We start from the raw sequence: 25,888 nt of genomic DNA, 5'->3' as shown, positions 1-25,888 counted from the left end.
CATCCTAATAAGTACTGGAACAACTACTATTCAAAGTACAAACATATATGACCCAAGAGGTAATAACCAACAAGTAAACTACCACCAAATCACCAAAAACCCAACAAACACCTAATCATATATGGTGACTTAAATGCAAATAGGAATGACAAAAGAGGAAAGCCGATCGAAAATTGGATAACAAAAGATAATCTAGTCATCCTCAACAACGGATCAAAAACCAGATTAAATCCTCAGGATGGCTCACTCTCAGCCATTGACCTAACCATATGCACACCCAAACTTGCACAAATAACTAAGTGGTGTGTAGACCAAGAAAATACATTAGGCAGTGACCACTTCCCCATCATCATCACCTTCCAAATTACAACCCAGCATAACCCCATTGAAATCCCCTCCTAGATGGATATATGACAAAGCAGACTTGGATAAATTCAAAAATATCTTATCAACCATAGACACTAAAGATCTAGAAAACCCAGATACCAACATCTTCCACGACGATTTAATTAAATCCATCCGCAATGCAGCTAGTTGATGCATACCAAAAACTGTAAGATCCCCAACTAAGCAATCAATACCCTGGTGGAGTGACCTATGCAGCACAGCACATAAGAAAAACAAAAGAGCACTCAATAAATATAAACACACAGGAAACTTCGTAGATTTCGCCCACTGCAAAGATAGAGAAAAAATCTAAAACACATCATAAAATTAGCTAAAGAATAATCCTAGCAAACGTTTTGTTCTAAATTAGACCTAAAATCAAACTCCCAAAAAGTCTGGAATAAAAGAAAATCTATTAGATGAAAATCAACCTACTCGACCCCCAAACTAATAGGTGCTACCACCAATCAAGAAAAGGTCGATATGCTTGCTAGTCACTTTTGCGACATGAGCAGCGACAAGAACCATTCAAACAATTCCCAAGACCAAAGAAATACGGCAGAAAACACCCTTCAACACCTATTTCAAGACAGGGGAACTCAAGATTCGGACTTAAACAGCGAAATCACCTTATACGAATGGTAAATGGTGTTAGGGTCAAAGAAAGAAACATCACCTGGAAAAGATCAAATCGGGTATATAATATATAAAATTCACCCAGCAATATAACAGCAACCATTATTATGCTACTCAACCAAATTTGGAATAATGGAAAACAAACCAATAGCTGGAAACAGGCCATCATTATTTGCATCCCCAAACCAGGCATAGACTCTAGCAACATAACATCATATCGACCCATCTCCTTCACCAATAATATATGTAAACTTATGGAAACTATACCTTCAAACAGATTAAAACATCACCTCGAAAGCAACAATCATCTATCAGAAAATCAATGTGGCTTTCGTGACAAGCGTTCCACCACCGACCAACTACTACGATTAGAAAAGAACATTAATCTAGCATTCAGCTCCATGAGAAAAACAGACAGAAAACTCACAGCGGTCTTTCTTGACCTAGAAAAAAGCTTCTGACCTAGTCTGGACAAACGGATTGATTGCAAACCTCAACAACTTCGGAATTACTGGACGCATGTTTAGCTGGATTGCAAACTTTCTCACAGGTCGTAAAATTGTAACCATAGTAGGAAACACCCACTCCAAAGAATTCTACCTTGAAAATGGAACACCACAAGGGAGCGTACTCAGTCCAATACTTATCAACCATATGATTAACGACCTTGACCTTAACTTACCCTCCGTTAAAGTTGACATCTCACAATTCGCCGACGACAGCGGCATCTGGAGAGCAGAAACCCCGCCAGCAAACCAGTCATTACAGAAATACAAAAATGTTTAGATAACACAGGGAGATGGGCGGATAAATGGGGTTCAAAAATATCACATAAGAAAATAATATTAACCACAAACCGAACTAAAATTAGCCTACCATAACCTCTATCTACAAAATCAACTGATCAAATATGTTAAGGTAGTAAGATTCCTAGGAATGTATTTCGACAGCCACCTAACCTGGGAACACTATATAGATATCATTATACTAAGCTGCAATAAAGACTTAATCCTCTTAATAAACCTCAAAGGTACCACATGGTGATCCAACCAAGAAACCTTACTTATCATCTATAAAATCCTTGTAAGATCCAAATTAGACTACGGTTGTCGAGTGTATAGCTCAGCAAAACAACCACTCCTAAACAAACTAGATGCCATCCAAAGAAAAGCCCTAATTGTTTGCACAAGCACACTCTCCTCCACCTCATCGGACGAGCTTCAAGTCCTCGCTGGGGAATTACCGCTAAAACTGAGACGACAAGAAATGTTACTCAGATACTCCGCTCGATTAGTTACCATCCAAACACACATCGCACTAAAATTGCCATTAGCAGGTTGTCACGTTAGCGCCATGAGTATGTCGACCCTGCACTGCCGTGGCGATTCGTGTTTGTACATAAGTTCTCTTCGTTAGGTGTCAAAACTAACATGTAGACGTTAGAAGCTTTGTTCTAGAACAAAGGACCCTCGATGCTATTGTAAATCTCCCCGCGTTGACAGATGGCCTGAGGATCGTCTGTTAATCTGGACCGACTGCGTTAGAATTGATATCCAATCAGATTTGAGGAAGGGTGGGGCCATCAATTCGAACCAGAATTTAACAGTCATTTGGGCTGGGAACGAATTAGTGATTGTAAGCCATCGTACTGGTCAGATGCGTCGCTAGGGTTGGTGTCACCCAGTGCGGTAAACTCATGGTGTCACCCCTCCAGACTTCCACCATGGATTTCGCAAATAACTCCAAATTTTGCTCCGACCAGCTCTGAATCTCATTCAAATAAGCACCAGACGCTCTGCAGACTGCATGGTGGCACCCTGTTCCTGCTAGTCATGTATTTAACTATGATGGTTATCTGCTTATGAAATCCGACTAGACCGAGCAGTGTGTGCTCTGTAAAATTTGCAATTTTTCATTTTGGCGTCACCCATCTGAGATGGTGTCACCCGGTGCGGTCCGCACTCCCCGCACCCCCCTAGCGACGCCACTGGTACTGGTCAAGCAGCAATATACTCCGAGTAAGCCACTCGTGGACTGGAGGGATGTGAATGATGCCTTTAAGTAATTGACATGCTGTCACCATAAACCATCGTTTGACTTCTTTGAGACTGGCTTCAAAGACATGGGCACACACTTGTGGTATTTCGCGACTGATGCTGTACAGGGCATGAAATAATTTGTATGGAAGATGAGATTGAAAGGATATCACGTTCACAAATTGTGCGACAGAAACGAAGTGTTGGAGGTTTTATAGCTTTTTCACGCCGATGGGAACGTCCAAATTATTAGCCCTCTGTCATGGCACCAGTGGTGAAATAGGTGGGTACGAAAACGTATATAATCGGATGTGGTGGGTTGTAAATCGACGAGTAAATTGGCCCGAGGTGTTTGAGTGGCATAATCGTACGCATACGACATCCAAAGACTTCCTAACTGGTGGCTAACAATTGTACTTGTGGAAAATGTCAAGATGGCTTTGCAGAACTGTTCATAAATAGACCACAATGAAACTGCTGACAAATGGAATGCTAGAAAAGTATTCACTAACACGCACGCCACATGGCGTCCAAAATTCTAAGGAAACATTTCCTGTAAAAGGCTTTGGTAAACACTGCCATTGACATCCTTCCACAGAATTGGTTGCAACGCTACTGATAAAGGCCGTTTATCTATCTATTATTGAATTAACGAGGTATGCGCACATTAAGTGCATGTACGTCGGATTTATTTCCGCAATGCGGCCTGTTAATTGCTCCTTGGGGAAGGAATCAGTGCCTCATCCCCATGGCATTTATGTGCTCAAGGACTACTGTTAATTTAGCTCACGTCGTGGGTCCATAAAGGTCCCTAACGGTCTGAATGGAAGGCTGACATGAGTGGGAATGGACCCAGCACACTCTCATGTTTTAGAAATAATAATGTTTCATTTAATGGGATGGGTGGGAATTGTACTCACTCACTCGTGTGTTTGTCTGGAACATTTATGCGAGGATTGCGTGCTGATAACTGGTGTATGTCCGTGGCAAGGGAGAAGTGCGGGAAGGCTGGCTGCTGTCCGTTGTTTCCAGGTTGATCTAAGGTTACGCTATGCAGCAATTTTGAAACTTATGTTCTAAATTTTGTTAATGAATTTGGAAAAAATATCGTGTACTGTTTAATGTTAGTAGAGCATGTAAGTAGAGGTACACTTTTTTAAATTCAAATTTAAGCGTAAATTAAAATTTAAATGTAAATTTTGAAATTATATATATATATATATATATATATATATATATATATATATATATATATATATATATATATATATATATATATGTATGTATGCATGTATGTGTGTATGTATATAATATAATCAAATAGATAGATAAATAAAGATTAAGGATTATTGCATTTTATTGTTCCTGATGTGGGTTTTAGGGTTGTTTGGTTTATTTTGTCATAGTTTTATTGATGGAGCTATAAGAGAGATATCTTTACCGAAAGATCGGGTCTCTATGGCATGTCACAGACGTCTGATTTTATTTAGTCCCTAGTTTTTAAGTTTATTAGCCTGTTTACTAATATAATAGTTGATTTTGTTTTGCTTTATTTATGTGTTATTTTATTTCAGGCTAACTCTATTTTAATAAGACATATATCTTTGCCGAATTACCCAGGTCGCTGGGACGGGTCAAGGATATCTGACCTTATGTTTTGGTTTTCTCATAAGTTTAGGTTTGTTAGCCTGACTGCTAGTTATGGTTGTTTGTTTTAGGCTTTTAATTAGAGTAATCGGTTTTTGTATGGAGTTAAGTTTAGTGGAAGAGGTTATTTTATACTCGTTAGACGTGTCAAAGTCGCCCGTCTCTTGGTTAACTGCCTGACAAGGTTGTTTGGGGCTGGTTATATCCAATTTATAAGTTCTGTTTTATCTAGGAATATATTATGGGATGTTAACTATATGTTAGGGTGTTTCAAGTCTAGGATTTCTGAAAAGGTATAAGGGGTTCGATTTGCTATTTGTGGTTTTTGGAAATTGGTTCTCGCTATTTGGAATTTAGTGCAATCATTGAATACATGTCGCAGGTCTTCTACTGTGTGACAGTGGTATCAGTTTATGCTTACAGGTTTGGGGCCTACGTATTTTCCAAAACTTTCTGCTAATTTGGTTTTACCTGTCATTGTTCGGTTAGTTATTTTTTGGTCAACATTGTTACATTTGGGTGGTTTAATGGACATGTTAACTGTCGTTAGGATGGAATGAAGTTTCATACCTTTGGGGGTGGAATTCCATTGTTCCTGCCATTCTTGATTGATATAGGTTTTTATGAAGCATTGCGCTTCTGTGATGCTATATCTAAGTGTGGCTGGGTTGGAGTCTCCTAACCTACTTTTTGCGACTTTATCGGCCTGTTCATTGCCAGGGATTCCTATATGTGATGACACCTACATGAACTCGACTATTTGATCTCTTCTGCATAATGCTTTGAGCACATGGGAGGCCATATATATCAGCTGTCAACATTGTCTCTAATGGCAAACAGACAAAGGCACAACATTTCTGAACCAAGGTTTCCCAAAAGACTTGAAGAAAAGAGACTTCTCCTTTGTCACCACCGAGAATCCTGAAACCAAAGCCAGAATGTGGAAGGTTTTCGACGCACTTTAAAAGAAAGCAGTTAGAAAAATGTTACGTATCAACACGCCAAGTACATCGACGTCATACCGCGTTTGATCAAAGCTGATAATCAATATTTCCATCGGGGTACGTAAACGACAGGAGAATCGGTAGGCATTGAAAAACCAAACACACCCTCGACAAAAGTTATTTACCGAACTAGACCACCGAATTGTTTCGTGTCACTGGTTGAGTGTGTGAACGCAATCCTCCCGTCTATAAATTGGAAGATATGAATATTGAAGTGTTAAAAGGAACATTCTACTTCCCTGAGTTACGAGAGTGACCAAACAGAAGACACTGTGGAAGACATCGTAAGCAATTCTCGATAGAAGAACCTGTAAAGCAGGCAAACGACAAGTCAAAGAAGTGAAAGTGCGTTGGAAAGGGTATCCCCCGAGTTTTAATTCTAGGATCTTCGCAATTCATCGACTTTAATACAGCAGCAAGGACCGCTACTTAGTTCTTCTCTTCCAGATATACAAGAGCGCCCCCTATTGGTATGATGCCGAGAACATGTACCTAAAACGCAAATCGTCTTTTTCTGTCAAATGTTTGCAACGTATTGTAGTATCGGAGCCCCCATCGCCGATCTGAATTTTCAACAAGGAGACAAATAATAGTGGGCTATTTTACTCAACAGCTGCATTGGTTACCTTCTACGGAATCCTTTCCTGAACTAATAAAAAAGCAACGGGAACCTTCCGACCAGTGTCAGTCATCACAAAAATAGCAGCAACAGTCCTCTTTTGGAACCTTTGGAAGATCTTTCTTCATTGACCCTGAGTAGCTCCTCGGAAAGAATAACACTCGAATTAAGATTAACTTAACTTTACCCAGTGACATTTCCATAGATGTGTTTCCGAACAACACCTTGTACTGTTTTTCACGGCCAAATTACCTCAGGCTATCCAAATGGATCACAAAGCGCATGGGAAAGTCGCTGTGGCAGACATCACTCATCCCACACAAGTCTAAAATGACATTGCACATCAAACGAGGTTTGCCGTTGAGATCCTGAACGAACAAGTGCAAGAGTACGTAAATGCAAACGATCCCGGTTTTTACAAACCTAAAACGACCAGAGCCAGCCAATTTTCAACTGAATATCTATACCATCACAATTCCTGAAGGCTATTATTTTTGTGCTCAATATCTGGTGGAAACGATTGGCGCTATATTCGACACTCTGTTTGACAAAGCCCTGGATAGAAGTACACATTAAAATGTCCCCGAATTCCATACACGGGTAAAACAAAGATTGCTCTTACAAGTATTTTCGTTACCCCGTGGAACTGAATGAAGGACTGATTTTGATCCTTGTCTACTCAAAGTGGATTCTGCCGTGGCTGCTTACGTTGAGGGTGGAAACACATATCACGTGCTGGGTGAATTTGTATGTTCAAATTATTTGTATGTCATTTAGTCGTATTTCGACAGTGTCAACGTTCGCATAAAAGGAGATCTCGGACAAAATTTTCCATTCTCCATTCTTCTACATTGTAAGTCATATATCCTTGTACCAAATTGTCGCTCGATAATGAGGATATGATTTATGAGATTTACTCAAATTTGCGTTTCGTTCGGTAGCTCATCTCTTAAAACCGATGGTGACGCCAGGATTGCACGCTTTTAAAGATGCCACTTTCACGCAGGAAAATTAATTTCTCCAAAATGTCATCATCAACAAACAAAATCCAAAAGAAACCTTCTAGAAAGCAGGGACAAATGCGTTGCTTTAAAGTGGAAAAGACCTTTTGCCTCACCGAGAGACTCCTATAAGTGCGCTGCCAGCTGCTGACCAGGCATTCGTTCCTCATTCACGCAACAGCAAAGGACACAGCCGATAGAGACGTTGAAACCCTCCAGAACTCATAAACACATTGCGAGAAAGACTAAAACAGAAGAAAGAACCGCGAGAGAATTAGACGTCTTTGATTATTAAAGAAAATGATTCACTGATATCCTTTGGAAGGTTCCAAGTCAGAAGTGGATCCGTTTGCCATGGCGCCTACCATGATGACGATGCAAGAATCCCAATGTGTAGAACTTCATCCTGTCTCGTCTTTCGTGGCCTCAGCCCCATCCAGTTACGTTTTATAGTCCCTAAACCTTTGTAGACAAGCCTCAGGTACCAACTCATAAACGTTCAAGAAACATCCTTTAACCATATCGTAATCAGCACTCTGCTGTACTGATAGAGAATTGTAGATGTCACGAGCTTTGCCAAAATGTGCACTTGCAATAACAGAGCCCTATTTTACCATCGCCAGTTCAAATTTTCTACAATGTTTTCAAAATGAGGAAAATACGTGTCTCCTTTTTCCTTAAAATGGGGTACTAAATTAATCTTCTTAGTAACATCAAAACTTGAACTTGCACGTAAAGTGGGGAAGTGCATTTCGTTTGTCAGTTGTAATTATTTTCATTTAACCTGAAATCCCCTTTCTTCATTTTCTCTTTCTCCTTGCATTTTCCTTGCTGATCTTTCCCCATTTTCTAATTGCATTTGTTTTTCCTGAAGTTCACGCTTTCTTAACACTATTTCATTCTTGTATTTTACTTTCAGTTCCGTAACTTTTAAGTTAGAGACAGATGGAGATCAACAATCAAATCCAAAGTACTTTTATCCAAAACATTCTTTACCACCAAATATTCGACCAAACTATTTTTTTATTTCTTGCTTTGTTAAAGAAGCCATTGCTTCCAAAAGATCATATTTTTTGGCAAGTTGGAGCAATTCATCCTTTTACAAGGAGTCTAACCGTTCCTGAATAGGATTTGAAATAAAGTTCTCCACTTTAGATGACTTTGGAAAAGCTTTTTGATTCAACTACAGATTTCAAAATTGTGAAATAATACCTGTGACTTAGAACATTCCAAAACAAGGTGAATTTACATTTCAAATACAAAGCTTACTTAAATATTTTAGATAAATTAGTATCCCGGAGGATTTTTTTTATTACTACTCCATGATAATATTCAGTCAGTGAAAGCGTGGACATTCCATCTTATCACTAAATTGAAATTTATGTTTATTATAATATGCGCATGCTACTATACTTAAGTTAGGTAAATACCGCGATAATATAGAGTTGTTCCCCCATCGTACGATAATCTGGATCAGACGCCATATCTTGTTTTATTTACATTTACGCGATTGGACTGACAGAGATTTTTTTATATAGGAGTAATAGAGGGAAAGTCAGAGACATTTTCCTTTTTGTAACAATGCAGTAATAACAGAACGGTTTTAATATGTACCGATAATGACATTAAGTACCGCGATAACACACGTTCAAGGCTACAGACACAAATCCTAATGATTAAAGTTCTGAATAAGCTCTAGTGGAAATCCAAATTAAATCTAATGCTGAGTTGTTGACTTGCTTGTGATGGCCCGTGTAGTGGTGATGCTCCAACATTCTTTTCTTGGATCACAATGATACACTCCAAGAATATATCCTGATTTGAAATGTCATTTAATATTCAAGTCTATATTTCCAAGAATATTATTTTTTATTATCAGTTGTCTTTCAAGTGAATAAATAATCTGAATAAATAAAATTACAGCCCAAATTAGCTACTGCGTATTGCAATAATACAAAGATTCTCTCAGATCTTAAAGCACGAATGAATAATTTCTAGAAAAACAAGATTCTATGGTACTCAATTTTTCCTCATGTCATAATTAGCATTTTTTATTAAAATAAAACAATTACTTAAAAGAAAATGACCTTGTAGATGGTTTTTAATGTTTATAAGATAAAATCTTATTTGTAATTTGAATATAAGATGTGATAAACCCAATGTCCTTGACTCATGCCACGATAATAATCCTAATAATCAACCCATACTCTTAGGAAACTATTTGTTTACAGAATACAAGGAAAAAAATGATTCAGGTCAGGAAGAAAAAGAACTTGATTTTGAACAAGATCAAGTCAAAAATACAATTATCCACGGGATATACTGAATCAGAAGAAGAAAAAAGAACGAACATTGCAAATTAAATATACGTAACATTATAAGTGACTGACATTAATTGGGGCCATAATTTTTACATAGTCAAAAGTTGTCCACAAAATTAATCACAGTGGGTAAACAAGGGAAACCCTATACAAAGTCGTCCTTAGGTTAAAATGCTGATGTCGTAGGTGGGGAGCATAATGCGAATTAACATTACATCACAGGTTAACATGCGGAAGTCACTTTGGGGCACGATGGAAAATCCTTCATACTGTTAAATTCACAATGTGCCCTATACATTTTTCAACTCTTATGGTCTAGTGGGAATTGACATTATGCGATAGGTTAACATGCTGGAGGCAGTTAGAGGCACCACTGGAAGGAAAGTACAAATATAGAGATACAATCCAACACACTAAATACACTATCCAGCCTCTTTTTCTATTACAATCCAATCACCCTACTACCCAAAACCCACCTTTTTACTACAACCAAACACATACCCAAGCAAACAGCACCCGCTTTATGATCGATATCTAAACACGCACCCAACATTCCAACACAAACCTTGCTATCAAGTATTTATAGACGCATGCTATACTTATATACATACAAACATAATATCGTGCAAGGATACGGGTATTTATACACTATATACCCTCACATAAACATAGTATACTCTCACACACAAGTAGGCAATGATAGGAGTGTTTATACACACTCTACATCCTCGCATAATATATTAAAGTATCACAAACACTTTGGCACGGGTAGGAGTTTCCATATAGAATCTATATTTACAGATATACAAATACGAGTGTACGGGATATGTAATCTAAAACCTTTAGATAGTATCCCACACATATTTTTTAATACTATCCAAACACACATTCATACTATCGTCCGCCCGCTTTTCTAATACTATCCAAGCTTACGCCCTATCATTCACACTATAGATCTAAAAGATATGAGTTTTGTACTATATTTACATATAGACAAACATATTATCCAACGAAAAGAGTAGGAGTGTTTATAGACCTACTACATACACACATAAACACATACATACACATACACATACATACATACATACATGCATGCAAACATGCATGCATACACAAATACACAGAAATACACATACATACATACGTACGTGCGTACGTACGTACGTATATACATACATACATATATGATTTAATTTATATTTAATTTAATTTGTTTAATTTGATTTGATTGTGGGTTTTGGAATATTTCTTATTTTCTTTACATGTCAATGTAATGTAATTTTTTTTACTATGAATTTGATATTTTCCAGAAAATTCAGTTTAACTTGAGTTCTTCCTCAGATACCTAATAATAGAAACGGTTGTTTGTATTTTAGACTTAGTTCCTGGCCTTGATTGAAGGTCAAGTAAACAACATTTTCTGGGAGTAAAATGATTGGTTCTTATCAAGGGCATGCATGAGCTATGTGACTTTTACATGTAAACATGATCATGTCATCCTCTATTTCTCAATTTGGCATTGCGAAAAACTTAGTATTAATAGTAATGTTGAGAGAGAGAGAGAGAGAGAGTCTGTGCCTTTAAACACTTGATGTCAAGTTGTTTTCTTCTGTTGTGACCAGTATTGAAGATTTTGAGTTTTTGAGTTATATGTTAATTTTTCTTTAGATTATTTGGACTCTAGAAGATTAATTTGTTTCATTTAAAATATTATTGTATTCATACAGAACTCCTGAACAATTACATTTCTTGAAAATTTATTTGGATTTCCAAGACCGGAGGATTAATTATTATGTTTCTACAAGGAAGTGTAGACGTCAACACAGTAAAGGATTCATCATATGTCATTGCCTTCCATCCTGGATTATTCGTCGGGACTCAAACTTGGATTCATTAGAATATTTCCATATTAGGACTTCAAAATATGTTATTCGTGGATTATTCTTGTATTATTTTTGGATTAGATTCTGCAAACCGTAAGTTCCTATATTTTTTCATTTTTACAGCAATTTTTCAGGGAAATAAATATTTGTTATATTTTTCAAAGCTTGTTGTTTTCACTCTTTCTATTGTTACTGTTTATTCGAGCCTAAATAAGTGAGGTAAGAATACATACATATATATATTCATACATACATACATACATACATACATACATACATACATACATACATACATACATACATACATACACACACGCATACATACATATATACACACACACGCACGCACACACACACATCCATGCATACATACATACATACATACATACATACATACATACATACATACATACATAAAATAGTTTACTTTCATTTAATGTAACAGGTTGAAATTTAAGTTGACTTTACTTCAGTGTTACAAACCTTCTTATATCACGATAACTGAGATCATTTCACACAGACTATTTCCACAAGGCATATTGTAAAACCAGACTATTTCCACAAGGCATATTGTATAACCAGACTATTTTCACAAGGCATATTGTATAACCAGACTATTTCCACAAGGCGTATTGTATAACCGGACTATTTTCACAAGGCATATTGTATAACCAGACTATTTCCACAAGGCATATCGTATAACCAGAGGCACAATAGGCATCATACACTATATCAATGTTTATCTACCTTTCTCTTGTGAAAACCATCCATGATGATGTGAATTAGAAAATAGCAATTGCACAAATTTTCATATTTGTTTGAGAGTAGTACTATTTAGCTTTTAACATTGCATAGGGTTTAATTTTAAAGGAAAAGAATGTAACTGGTTTTCCTATCTGGTTATCCTGGCAAACACGTTTAATCGACTTTAATTTCGTGTATGATTAATGGGTCTGATTAGAATTATATAGCCTAAGGACTTGCTTTACTTCAAAGGTTCGCCTAGCAAAACACAGCTAGCTCAACTTGTCCATTTTCACCTCCTGGACTGAAAGGTTAAGATGAAAGAAAGAGTAGGTAATCTACGCATTTTTAACACATTTTCTAATTCATTCATTACCTTTTCAAATGCTGCCTACTCAGCAAAATGCTGGTATTGCCTACTCAGCAAAATGCGTTTTTCTGTTTTAATACCTACTAAAATATGTATAATTTGTATTAAATCGGGCTTGTTTTTTTCCAGGACTTGTGGCCAACAAATTTAATAATATGTGTGCTTAAATCATTCATGATGTCCACAACTACGGCATGCGAAGAAAATTCCACAGCACATTAAAGTAGATTATATAGGTATGCCAATATTCCCTCCACTGCATGTTGCAAACAAGTTCATCTTACACCTGTCACTCTTGTCAGAAGCATGTAAAATTTGTACGGAGCCCTCTTTGTACCAACTAGATTTCATCAGAAATCGTCTGACATAAACCGAATGTCGATATGAATTCCCATCCAGGTATTAGATTGCAGACCGACACTATTTTCATTTCGGACTAACTAGATATAACTATTATTTTAGTGAGAACCCCATGTTGAGACGACCATCCATTCAGGTGATATAGGGATAACATCTTAATGCTGAACACCAAGTGATGCAGCTGTTAGTACCATTTTTGTAAGTCTTCGGTATGACTCGGCCTGGGATCGAACCCACGACCTCCCGCATTCTTTTAGTGAGAACAACATGTTGAGACGACCATCCATTCAGGTGGTATATGGACAACAAGATTTTCCAGATGGCCACTATGAGGACATATTGAATGTCCGATAAGATCCATTTTTAATCAGGACCAACTTGATACTACAAGAAGTCTTCTAACGAAAACGCCATGTGGACGTGAGTTTCTGTTCATGTGTGATAGCGATAATACGCTTCTCAAGATGGCTGTTGTGAAGAAATACTGGATTTCTGAGCACTGCCAATTTAATTTCAGAGCATTTAAACCTTGGGATGAACGTATGAGTAAATGTTAATTGCCATATTCAAATTATTTTAGGATACGACGACAATTTGTGTGAACGGACGGACGACGTAGAACGATTGATGACGGACAAAAGAACATCCCATTAAACATTCTGGTCTATGGCCAGTAGAGCTAATAAAATGTGATTGAGTTTAATGCAAAAAAAAATTGAAAAGAAATAACTCTAAGTGATTCAGTAGGTACAAATGAAGCACGGTTAGCTTCACTAGCTTCCTCCACAAAGGAACGTACCAAGAAACACACTCCAAAATGTTGCATTGGATTTAGGCAAGAATACAGGTAACGATAAAATGAACACATACTAGATTGCACATTATTTCTCCTCTGCTTCGTGGAGGCGAACTAGCAATGTAAATTCATCTCATAGAAAGAAATATACCGGGACACACACACACACACACACACACACACACACGTACCTGTGTGACCAACCTGTAGATGTGAAATCATATTATATATTTATATTCTACTTCAGTCATACCATACTTGAGCAGTGATCTCAACAAATTATTATAACCTTATAACATGCAGTTTAAGCTACCTAAACATAACTAGTTATTTTATACCTTCTGAGCCATGACGGACTCGAATATCCGTGTTATCAAATCATCATAAGGCAATAAAGGACACTTAATGGAACACAGAGTGGGCAAAAGCCCAATATTCGGGCAGCTATAAAGCACACTGCATAAAGACAAACTGAGACTGTGAGTGAAAAATATGAAAGTTTAAAAGTTACTGTTCTCTTGTACAAACTACCTCGAGAAAATCATTATAAAAATATTCATTATTGTCTCTTTACACCGCTTTCAATGGCTAATATTCTTTATTGTAATGAATACCACTAGACCAACCAAGTGACAAAATGGAGGATGAAATTTCTTAGTCATAGTGTATCCGTGTTTATTGACCGCTGGGGAGAAATATTTTTTTTTTTTACACCATTGAATTAACAAAATTATTTCTCTTGAAATATCAACTTATTAAAGGACAAGCAAAAACCTACATTTTAAAAATAAATATTCATACAACCAAGAATTACAAATGTTTCAAATTATCCGACACTCAACGACGTGAATCGCTTTTTACAAATCATGTATCTGCCTCAGTAGTACAGGACAGTAAAATGCCGCCTAAGCAAGCAAGTGGGAACAAAGTCTATCCTCACTCGCTGTAGCAATTGCACGTACAAAGCAAACATAGAATGGACTAAGAATCACCAAAGAATTACGCTACAAGTATAAGGAAACTTACAACGGATAACTAGCAGATTATTACTAAATGAACCAAACTGGAGACTACAAGAAACGAGTACTGAACACACTGCATTATCAGCACTGGATCCACGAGGAAAAAATGGCGACTATCAGAGCAAACAAGCCGGTTAGAGAACTGGAGAAATACTTCCATACAAGACGGATAGAAAAACAAGGAGAATCCTACTTGGAATGTACATATAAGAAAGGTGCACAGGAAATAGATATGACCAAAATATCGAGAGAAAAAATACCAGGGATAACGTCAGTAATGGTTGCAATTAAAGTGCAGATTCCAGAAAGTCTGCAACGAATTTACTCAATAAACAGGAAAGGGGACGAAGGTTATATCGTACGCCCAAGAGGAACCCAGCCTATGCTACCGTATGGAGACTTCAATATTCCGGGAGTAACAGCTATAATCAAAGAGCCCACACCAATCCTACGCAAAATCAAAAAACAAACTGGAGACTACACATTTAAGATATGCCACTAGAGATACCGTTGGAAGCTACAGTTGAGAAATTTGAGACGAAACTGAAAAACAAAGTGATATCGTCAAGACTAGAAACCATCCCCATGACGACAATTTACAATGGAACGAGAATCTTTGAAGTAGAAAGGAGCAAACTACCAGAGGTAAAACGAGCCTTTTTTTACACGTTTTTTTTTTTTGGCAAAGACATGGTCAGGTCACACACCTCACAAATGTCCGAACAACCCAGGCAGCACAAGAAGCGGAAATAATAGTCAGACCAACACTAAAGAGGATAAATTAACAACAACAACAACAACAACAGAACAGGACCCAAGTGGAATACAGACATCAAATAAAGCAAACCAACAACAATCTGGAAAACAACAACAACCAGACAAGAACAAGGAAAATGAACTACCCTACAGCCGCAAAAGGAACAAACACGGTATACACAGCAACAACCACAAGGAAACCAAAAGCAACATGGTGGACAAATGAAGAAACAAAAACACAAAGAACAAGAACGGCAGAAAAATAAAACAACAACAACGACAAATGGATCAATAAAAACAATCCCAGCAGGGCAAGAGAAAGAGGATAAATACATAGCAATTAATACAAAACAGCAACAAGTACAATAACAGCAACCAAACCAACGACAAGATGAGCAACAAGGGTAATTAGGTACAAATCTAAGACAAATAGTACAACAACAACAACAAAGTCAACAGGAAACCATAACAATGAATAGGACGAAACAATTAGAAGTAAAAGGAAAAACGCTAAATTCTCAAGACACCAAGCAACAATGTCAACAGTACCAACAACAACAAGGAAAAACTTTACAAGCCAAAACACCAGTAATCTCGACACCACAAGGAAATCAGATACCCAAGCCTCCAATGTCAATACCAGCTGCAAAAACTCCAGAACAAAGAAAGGAAAGAGATAGGATAAGAAGAAAAGAATTGAGAAGACAAAAAAGTGATCAAGAAGATGCAGAAGAATATTTCTTAGCATTAGATGAATTTCTATATTAGGAAAGAAAAGATTTTTTTTGGACATTCCACAAATGTTTTTATTTTTAAAAATACATTATTTTCCTACATAAAGGAAAACAAAACCGAATCAAACAATTACAAGTTTAATAAACTATCTTATTCTATAAATCAAATAAATACAGTAAACCATTAACATTGTAAAAACAATACAATATAGCAAACACCTACAATTAGGGCAGGAAGGCCTCTCCAACTGGTCTGTAAAGATCAACCGGAGAAAGCATCCTCCACAAAAAAGTACCTCAGTATGTTAGTCATATATACATAACTCTACTACAAGAATGTTCTACTCCTGTAAAAGGAATACATTTTAGGATACAGACATTTAATTCACTGATCCATGGTCATACAACTTCATTATGCTGGCCTTGCGTAGCGCCCAATAAAAAGAATGGTCCCCGTGTCATTGTCCCGTATGAGAAACATGAATGGGTGATCGGCAATGAATTTTTCTGGAGGCAACAGCATCACCATACGTTCTACCATCATCATACCAGTGGCTACAGCAGCTTCCGTCCCTTCCTCGTTCACATCGATGAATGTCTTGTGGATGACGTCGCTGATGAACGCATCTGGATGGCCATCCAACATGGCGCCAAAATCTGCTTTTGTTGACTGCAGAATATCGGATATTCCGAGCTTCGGTAGCGTCTTAGTCAGCTCATATGTGATCTCCATCTTGAACTTTGGCAGCGCTATGATGACCTCAGACCTGCCACCATGTGCCAGATCTTTGCAGAAAGAACACATAGTATGCGCAGTAAGAGCCTTCTCAACACCCTTCAACCCATCCTTTTCATATGGAAGTACAATCACCATTGAAAGATTTCCGTTCTTATACGGCAACATAAGAGCGGAGTACTTCAGCTCGTCGTTTTTAAGGAAACTACATTTCCTCTTAGCCTGCATCATATCAATTTTCACAGTCTCAGTCGTAGAAATATAGAAATCATTTTTCTCCGTTCTTTTTGGGTCAAATTTGGTGTCCCAGTCTCCCTTAAAATATACGGCGTTCACCAGGACCACAATAGTCAGGGAATTAATGCTCCCAACCGGGAGCAAATCCTTGATCTTGTCACGAGTCTGTTGTTCAACCCACGTATTTATATGAAGTCGGGACTCTTCTGACGCGCCAGCAAAGTCCAAGCACTCCATCTCGCTACCATGATAAAGCAGGGACTTCTCTGTATACTCCTTTCGTACAGATAGCCCCATCTTGGCAAAAATACGATTAGCAATGGCAAGTGTCGTGCTATTAGCAGTTTTCGCATTCAGAATTTTTCTCATCTTTTCAAATTCCCTGTGAACCAGCTCTACCTCCATCTGGTCCAGCCCAAGAGCTTTCCTTATTTGCGCTTCCGAGTCTCCTTTGGCCCCTAAATGAGCCAGTAACATGGCTGCACACACGCTATAAGGGGACAGAAAAATGTTTTCCTCGCCCTCCATGAACAATTTGTACAGGTTCAAGGAAAAAGCCGTCAAGCCATCGTTTAAACGTGGAGATGGCAAGTCTATAGCGTCCTGCTTCGATTGGGCCATTTCGTTTTTGCAGATATCCGCAAAATAGTTGACAACACTCTAAGCAATATCTCTACCAGAAGAAATCGTCTTTCACGCAGTAATAAATAATATCTCAATAACTTAAGCGAAACATCCAATTACTATCAGGATATGCGTCAGCTACACCAGTTATATGCTAATCACAATACTTTATGCATCGGACAGAATTTAGTTCAGTACGTCAAGATTCGATCGGCATTTACTTCAGAGATGAATAGTGTCTATCCGTTGACTGTTTTTGTGCCCCCGTCTCATATCTTCCGTGATTTATTTACAGCTCTATCTCCATCCAGCCATGCTAACTGGCTATTACGATGATATGTACATGTGTCTGAGTCAAACAAGTAAACTTTTACGCTGGCATTTGTTAAGTGTGGTATTCTACATGTACTTAAGGACACACGGTACAAATTGTGTGGAAAAATGAGAAGCAGCCTGGACCTAGAATAGAGTATATATGGGTTAGGCTGACATGGATTGGTTAATAATGTAAGTTATCTTGCAGGAAAATGAATCTTTTGAGAGCTTATCCTAGTTGTAAGTGAAAAATAAATAAATAGAGACATTGTTTTATTTATGGAATTTCAGTCCTTAACAGTCCTGAGTTTGGAACACTCATTACTAAAATTAGCACCTGACTCTTTGGTGCGGAATTGAAAGCACATGTTTCAAACACATGCATGTCCAGGGTCGCGTATGTTATCCTTTCCTCTACGCAGAAACTGACATCCATGTTTCATCTATGCTGATAAATATGGGTTTGATCATGAGCACTCAAACATTTTAAGTTATTCAATTGTTAATATCATGGTTTTTTCATAGGTTTACTATGGGAACTAAATTAGTACAGTGAGTCTTTAAATGGAGGTTCTCACGATGCTGGTTCCACTAGGAGGCGCTGCTAATCAGCTCGGTTCATATTGACGGAGTAGTGATGGTAACATGTGTAGAAGTTCAGCTTATGACTCGTGGACTCTTCCAGAAATAAGAGAAGAGTTAAAGAGGAGAAATGCCAAGGTGTCTGTTCGGAAAAAGGAGCTCATTGAGAGGTAAGTGAGCGTACACTTTTCTTAGCGCGATCCAACCAAGCATGCATTGAAGTTGTTTAAAGACGCCAGCCTCGAAAATAGGTTATATTCGAATATGAGCAACAATTGACTCAAGTACAAGTCCTATTTTTATATGTTTACAGTATGAAATATTGGATTAAATGATATATTGTTTTAGTGTTTGACCTGGATGCATCCATTCATCTAAGTTCCATTATTTTTTAAATTTTAATTCTTTGGGAAATGTCGAGCAGAGTTTGTTTAGTGCGCAGTAGATGGCCATAGATCGTAGATGACTAGAAAATTAGAAGTATTTACACAAATCTTGGATATTTAACTGCTTACAAAAGAGTTTTAGTACACATTTTGATTGTTGCTTCAAAAGCTCAACATCCAACCATATTTTAACCGCTCCGGTGGCCTAGTGGTTACATATCTGCCTTGGATGCGGGAGGTCATGGGTTCGATGCCCGGCCGAGTCATACCAGAGACTTAAAAAAATGGTACTAACATCTGCCTTGCACGGCGCTCAGCATTAAGAGGTTAGTGTTAGGACCGGTCAGCCTGGTGTCAGTATAATGTGACTGGGTAGGACATCATGTGACATGATGCCCTAGTGCTAGGGATCACTGTAAACTGCCACACTGCAGACATCTTAGCGATCTGACTGAAAAATACGTTAAAAATCCAATTCACACACACACACACACAGTAACCATGTTTTAGGAAAGAACAGATCACATGTTGCTCTCTCTCTCTCTCTCTCTCTCTCTCTCTCTCTCTCTCTCTCTCGTATTCTCCAAGCATAGTTAATATGTTTTCAAGGCAAAAGATAATAAGTACTGTAAATAAATGACTTAAAAAAACGTGTATACAAAAGGTATAAGTATCTTATGGTGAACTTTTATATTTTTATTTGTGTCTATGAGGTATGGAAGCAGTCTTGATTCTGATTTTTAATATCCCCAATTAGAGTACCTGTTATGCTGGATTCTTCATATACCTGATGATAACATTCTACGGTCCTCCCTGGTATCCCATGACCTTGCATCAGATCACCTCTGCATTATATGCCATCTGGACGTATTAGTCCCTAACCCTTCACCTTTATCTGTTACTAAGAGAAACCTCCGTATGATAAATAGAACCAAACTAATGCACGACATCCAAGCTAACCTAACAACTTGCTTACCTCCTACCGCAGAACAACTCAATAACTGTCTGCGTTCATTACTTGACAAACATGCCCCAGCTACCAAGTGCAGAGTATCAATTGAAAATTGTTCTCCATGGTATAGCAGTGTTAGGGCCAGCTTCAAACTGCTAAAAGAGACCGCTGTAAAGCTGAGAGGCTCTGGCTTTCCACCAGACTCACTATTCATAAGCAAATCTATGAAGTCGCTAAGAAGAATGTCACAACTATTGTCCATGCAGCGAAATCAGCCCACTACACTACTAAGATCATGGAAAGTTCCAGATGCAAAGAGCTCTTCGAGATTACTAACAAGCTAATGTCAAGGAACAAATATACAGCACTTCCAACTACCTTCTCTCCAGTTGTCCTTCCGGACATGTTTGCAAATTTCTTCTGTGACAAAGTACAAACCATTAGAGATAAGCTTGACACTGCAATTTCAATTGACTCGTCGTCACCATACAGTTGGGATACAGAATTTGAGCAGCAACCATTAGCAGCATTTGAACCTGTCTCTATGGATTTAGTACATACAATCGTGATGAAGAGTGCACCAAAGTCATGTGAACTTGATCCAATTCCAACATCACTGCTGCTTGAGTGCTTAGATCCAGTATTGCCTTCACTAACTGATGTTATTAATACCTCTCTCTCATCTGGGGAATTCCCATCATTTTTCAAAACTGCCATTGTAAAGCCTCTGCTGAAGAAACCAACACTAGACCATCACGATTTAAAGAACTACCGCCCAGTTTCTAATCTCCCATTCATTTCAAAAATCTTAGAAAAGGTTGTTCTATCCCAGCTTGTAGCTCATCTAAATTCAAACAGTCATTTTAGCAATGTACAATCTGCATATCGCCCTTGCCACAGTACTAAAACTACTCTTCTAAAAGTAGTTAATGACATTCTCTCTGCGTTGGATAGCGGAGAGATTACAGTCCTCACCCTCCTTGATTTGTCTGCAGCATTTGACACAATAGACCATGATATATTTCTTCACCGTCTCCAGCATATATTTGGCATTCATGATACAGCCTTACTGTGGTTCAAGTCCTACTTGGTCAACAGGACACAAATTGTATCTGCAAATTGAATACACTCCAGCCCAGTTGATCTATGTTGTGGTGTTCCACAGGGGTCTGTTCTTGGACCTGTTCTCTTCATTCTGTACACTCATTTGCTCTCAAGTGTCATAGATCATCATCCAGTGTCTCACCAATTGTACGCTGATGACACCCAAATATACAAATCTAGCCACCCACCTGAAGTTGATGCTACCATCCAAGGTGTAGAGAGGTGCATTTCTGATGTGAAATCATGGATGACTTGTAACAAGCTGCAGATGAATGATGATAAAACTGAGGCCATTCTGATCACAACACAAAGACTTTCTCATTGACATCCTTTACCTCAACAATAAATATCAGCAATGCCAACATTAAATTCACACAATCAGTACAAAACCTAGGTGTTACTCTGGACAGTACTCTCACATTGCACCAACATGTCATGAACATATGCAAGGCTGCATATCTTGAGCTGAGATGCATCAGCTCCATTCGCAGATATCTTTCAGTTGATGCCACTAAAACACTTGTGTGTTCATTAGTACTTTCAAGACTGGACTATTGTAACTCAATTCTGTCTGGTTCATCTCTATGTTTACTCCAGAAACTTCACTGGCTATCCATTCGATCCAGAATCAAGCACAAAATTTGTTCTCTGTGCTACATTTCACTGTCGGACTCTGTCCAACATACCTAACTGACCTCACCCATGTGTACACACCAGCAAGATACTTACGCTCCTCTTCTGACAATTGTATACTCATTATTCCTACTATGAAAACAAAGTCATATGGACAGCGTTCTTTTGCATACCAGGGCCCAGCAACGTGGAATGAATTGCCCACTGAACTTAAGACACAAAGACACAGTGATCATATTCAATAGGGCTCTCAAAACTCACTTATTTCAACTGCAAGAACAAACTTAAAGACCTAATAATGTTTCCTACCTGAAATATTCTCAGCATGTTTTTTATTTTTTAATGTTTTTCTGATTTCATGTTGTTTGTTTTTGTAATAAAATTATGTTTTTCATTTTATTTGTGTTGTCTAATGTTGTAAAGTGCTTAGAGTTCTAAAGATTAGGCGCTATACAAAGTCCTCATTATTATTATTATAAGTAATTACAACATTGAAATATTACAGGCAAATCTACTGTGATATAAATAATCACAAAAAGCCTTTTTTAAACTATCAAAATTAGTTTTAAAATAATATCATAAATTATTTGTGTATGATTATTAAAATTTTAAGTAATAATAACAATAAATTTAGAAGAGGGTCTAATTCTGGTCACTATTCACCACTAAGACTAGCAAGAGCAAGTTATCTGAATTGTACACAGGAGTTAAACAATAATGCTTTTTTTTTCAGGCTGGTATCAGGGGACACACATGGCCAGTGAAATTAACTGTATGACAAATGCTGGAATAAACAGCAAACAACTATTAATCTCTATTGCATTTCTTTACAGGTTGGAGTTTTTTGATAAAAATTCAGTGTCTGGTACTACTGAGCCAGAGTTCAAGGTGGATATTCCAGGTCTAGATAAGTACAAGGATGGCCATGTCGGAATGACCAGCAATTTTCCAAATTCACCATGGAAAGGTTGACAGAATACCTGTCTCAGTATTGTAAGGACTTTGATGCCAAGTGCAGAGACATATATGAAGAGAGGTACTTGCGATGCTACAGAGTGTGTTCATACCCAGAGAGAGGTATGACATTTATCTTATCCATTGTATGGACTGAAATGAAGAAGTCAGTAACCTATAAGGCAGACCTGTCACTGGATGAAAATGGGGTAGTGCAAGAAGCTGTGTGAATGTGATGCTGGACAAGGTCCCTCAGCTCACTGCAAACATGTTGTTACGGTCTTGTATGCAAGTATCAGGTTTTGACAAGGTGAAATTATTTTGTCAGAACTGTCGTGCACTCAGGTACGGCAAACATTTCATAAAGCAAAACCACACAAAGGTTCTCCTCTCAATGCACATCACCTGCAGACCATTCGTGGAAATGATAGAACCTTGCAATTCGACCCACACCCTACCAAATATCATGCACATGAACTCTACCCAGATCATTTTAGAAATTTTTGTTTGAATTATAATGATTATATACAGATGCCAGTATGCCATCTCTTCCCCCCAGCTAACATACCAGTACTTAGCAAAGATCATCAGTACAAGGCACAAACCATGGAAGAACATTTTATTGAGAAAGAAAACTTATCACAAATTACCAAAGGGGGCCAGGTTAACCTAGTCAAGGAAGCAACATGAAGTTAGGCCGCCTGTAAACAATGGGGCGACGAGAGGTGCAAAAGACTTACTGTCTCTATGTTTGGTTCTATCTGTAAAGCTAGTGAAAGAAATGACAAACAAGCCCTAGCTAGATCACTTTGCATGTGCAGGTAAATCAGCACTACACCTTTTCTCCATGGCATAAAATATGAAGCAGTATCCTTAAACAAATTTGAACAATTAGAAGGTTTCAAGGATCAACCTTGTGGTTTATTCATTAGTGAGGAGTTTCATTTTTTGGCAGAAACTCCAGATAGGATAATTAATGATACAACTCTTGTGTAAGTGAAACGCCCATACACACGCAAAGACATGGTCATTAACCACACCACTGTGCCTTACCTCAAGTTATCATCATCGGGCCTGACATTGGATACCAATCATGCTTATTATTATCCAATTCAGGGACAAATGCTTTGCTCTGGGAGAAAGGAGTGCAAATTTGTTGTCTTCACCATGAAGGAATTAAAGGTTGTTTCAGTAAAATTTGACATGGACTTTGTAGACAAGATGGTAACTAAACTTAAAGAATTTTTTGAAAGTCACTTCAGAGAAGCATTAATCAATCATCACTTTTACAAACAATATTATAGCTATGACTTGTGAAGTTTAGCATGTAACATTACTGTATTTCTTATTCATCCTTGATTTTATCTACAGTGAAACCAGTAGTTGAATGGAAGACAAGTGCAAATATTGGGTTCAAAATGATGTTTTATTTTAATGGCATATTCATATTTTATAAGCAATCAAGAAAACCCACACAATAATCAGAGTGCATAATATTATATCACTTAAGTTATTTTGAACTTTTATATGTTAACTGTGGTCTGTATTTAAGTACATGTACTAAAACACTGTAGTAACATTTTGCATCTTTGTTTTAATTCAACTTTTTTCACAGCTTGCACATAGAGTAAAGATATTAATGTATGAGATACTGATCTTCAAAATCTATGTCAGGTAATGTCCCGTCATAGTAGTTGAGGTGATATGCTGCTGCACATGAGGTGTCTAATATAAGGTGTCTAACACAAATTAAAAATTCTGATAATTCTCCAGTCCAGTATAAAAATGTATGCCCTGGGGATCATTTACTAAATTCTGGATACTAAACATTGGTTGATCACCACTTTGTGTCCCACAATCCCTTGTGCTGATTTCTTCAGTCTGAGTTGAGGTAGGGATGTAGACTGGAACCACTGAAATAAAACTGTAATTGCATTTGGTGAATTTCACAGTTATCACAGACTTACAGAAATCATTTTAATAAATTTTGCAACACCATTTGAATAACAGGTTTTAATTTACAAAAGTGCATCAATTTCATTTTTAGCAGTACATCTGAAGTAGGATTTGGTTCACATGGAAGTGTTGAAATGGTACAGAGTTTTAAAATGATCTATTAGTGATTGACAGTGTAACACAAATGAACAAACAGCCAACAGGTTTTGTTGACAAAGTTTTTTTTAGTTTTCTGATATAATGAATGGCAGTTGGTGGTACGCACACCACCCTTGGCAGATGGAGGTTAATAACTGCTCCCCCCCCCCCATGTTAAAGTCATAAATTCTTTTCTGTACTTGTTTCTTAAGTTGGAGTTGAGGACACTATTTCTTGACATCCATCATAATAACATCACTAATTAAAAAAAAGTAAAGTGTTTATACAATACCTAAGGCCAAAACAAAATGAGTGGTTTCCTGTACCATTGGTTTTGAAATTAGGGTAGATAGTCTGGGATTTTTAAAAATAATTGAGCATTATATATATATATATATATATATATATATATATATATATATATATATATATATATATATATATATATATATATATATATATATATATATATAATGTTTAGTAAATTAGTATATATGATGTACAAAGCGCATTAAGTACTGGAATAAACTAGATACACAAATTTTAGGAATTTAAAAAAAAATTATTTTGTTTTTTTTTTTGCCCTGGGGGTGTGTTTGTGCTAGGGTCAGCAACAAGAAGATAAAAAATAGGGACAGACTACATACATTACTTACAAATCTTATTTTCTTTTCTAGAGATGAATTTTTTAAAATAAATTGTATCGTGTGATTGTCTCTGTAATGTATTGCAAAATCACAATATCAATAGGCCTCAAAATGTATCAAGTCTTTCCATCAAATATCTCACCATACCTGAATAGTTTGCTTTAATTGTCTTTGGATGTGTCTCTTCCTCCGTTTACGTGTTGCTAAAGATTCAACTCGAGTCCAGTTGAAAATGTGGGACACAGCTGTGGGCTTTAACTTCTTGTGCAATGGCTTTGTGCCTGTGAAATATTAACAACAATTTA

The 25,888-nt window shown here is 37.3% G+C and overlaps 1 long non-coding RNA gene and 1 pseudogene across 1 annotated transcript; one reads left to right on the top strand and one right to left on the bottom strand.

The window, feature by feature from the left end:
• Positions 1–16,441: 16,441 nt before the first annotated feature.
• Positions 16,442–18,359, bottom strand: LOC149802066 (leukocyte elastase inhibitor A pseudogene; annotated as a pseudogene).
• Positions 18,360–18,605: 246 nt separating this feature from the next.
• Positions 18,606–25,288, top strand: LOC149802065 (uncharacterized). Its single transcript, XR_016420779.1, has 2 exons — positions 18,606–18,983; positions 22,722–25,288. It is a non-coding gene; the product is annotated as an uncharacterized LOC149802065 (long non-coding RNA).
• The last annotated feature ends 600 nt before the right edge of the window (positions 25,289–25,888 follow it).

Source organism: Sinohyriopsis cumingii, chromosome 4 (assembly GCF_028554795.1).
Source record: "Sinohyriopsis cumingii isolate HCF-2022 chromosome 4, ASM2855479v2, whole genome shotgun sequence".
NCBI lineage: Eukaryota > Metazoa > Mollusca > Bivalvia > Unionida > Unionidae > Sinohyriopsis > Sinohyriopsis cumingii.
Note: the sequence above shows the minus strand (reverse complement) of the source record. Positions and strands in the feature narration are given on the sequence as shown.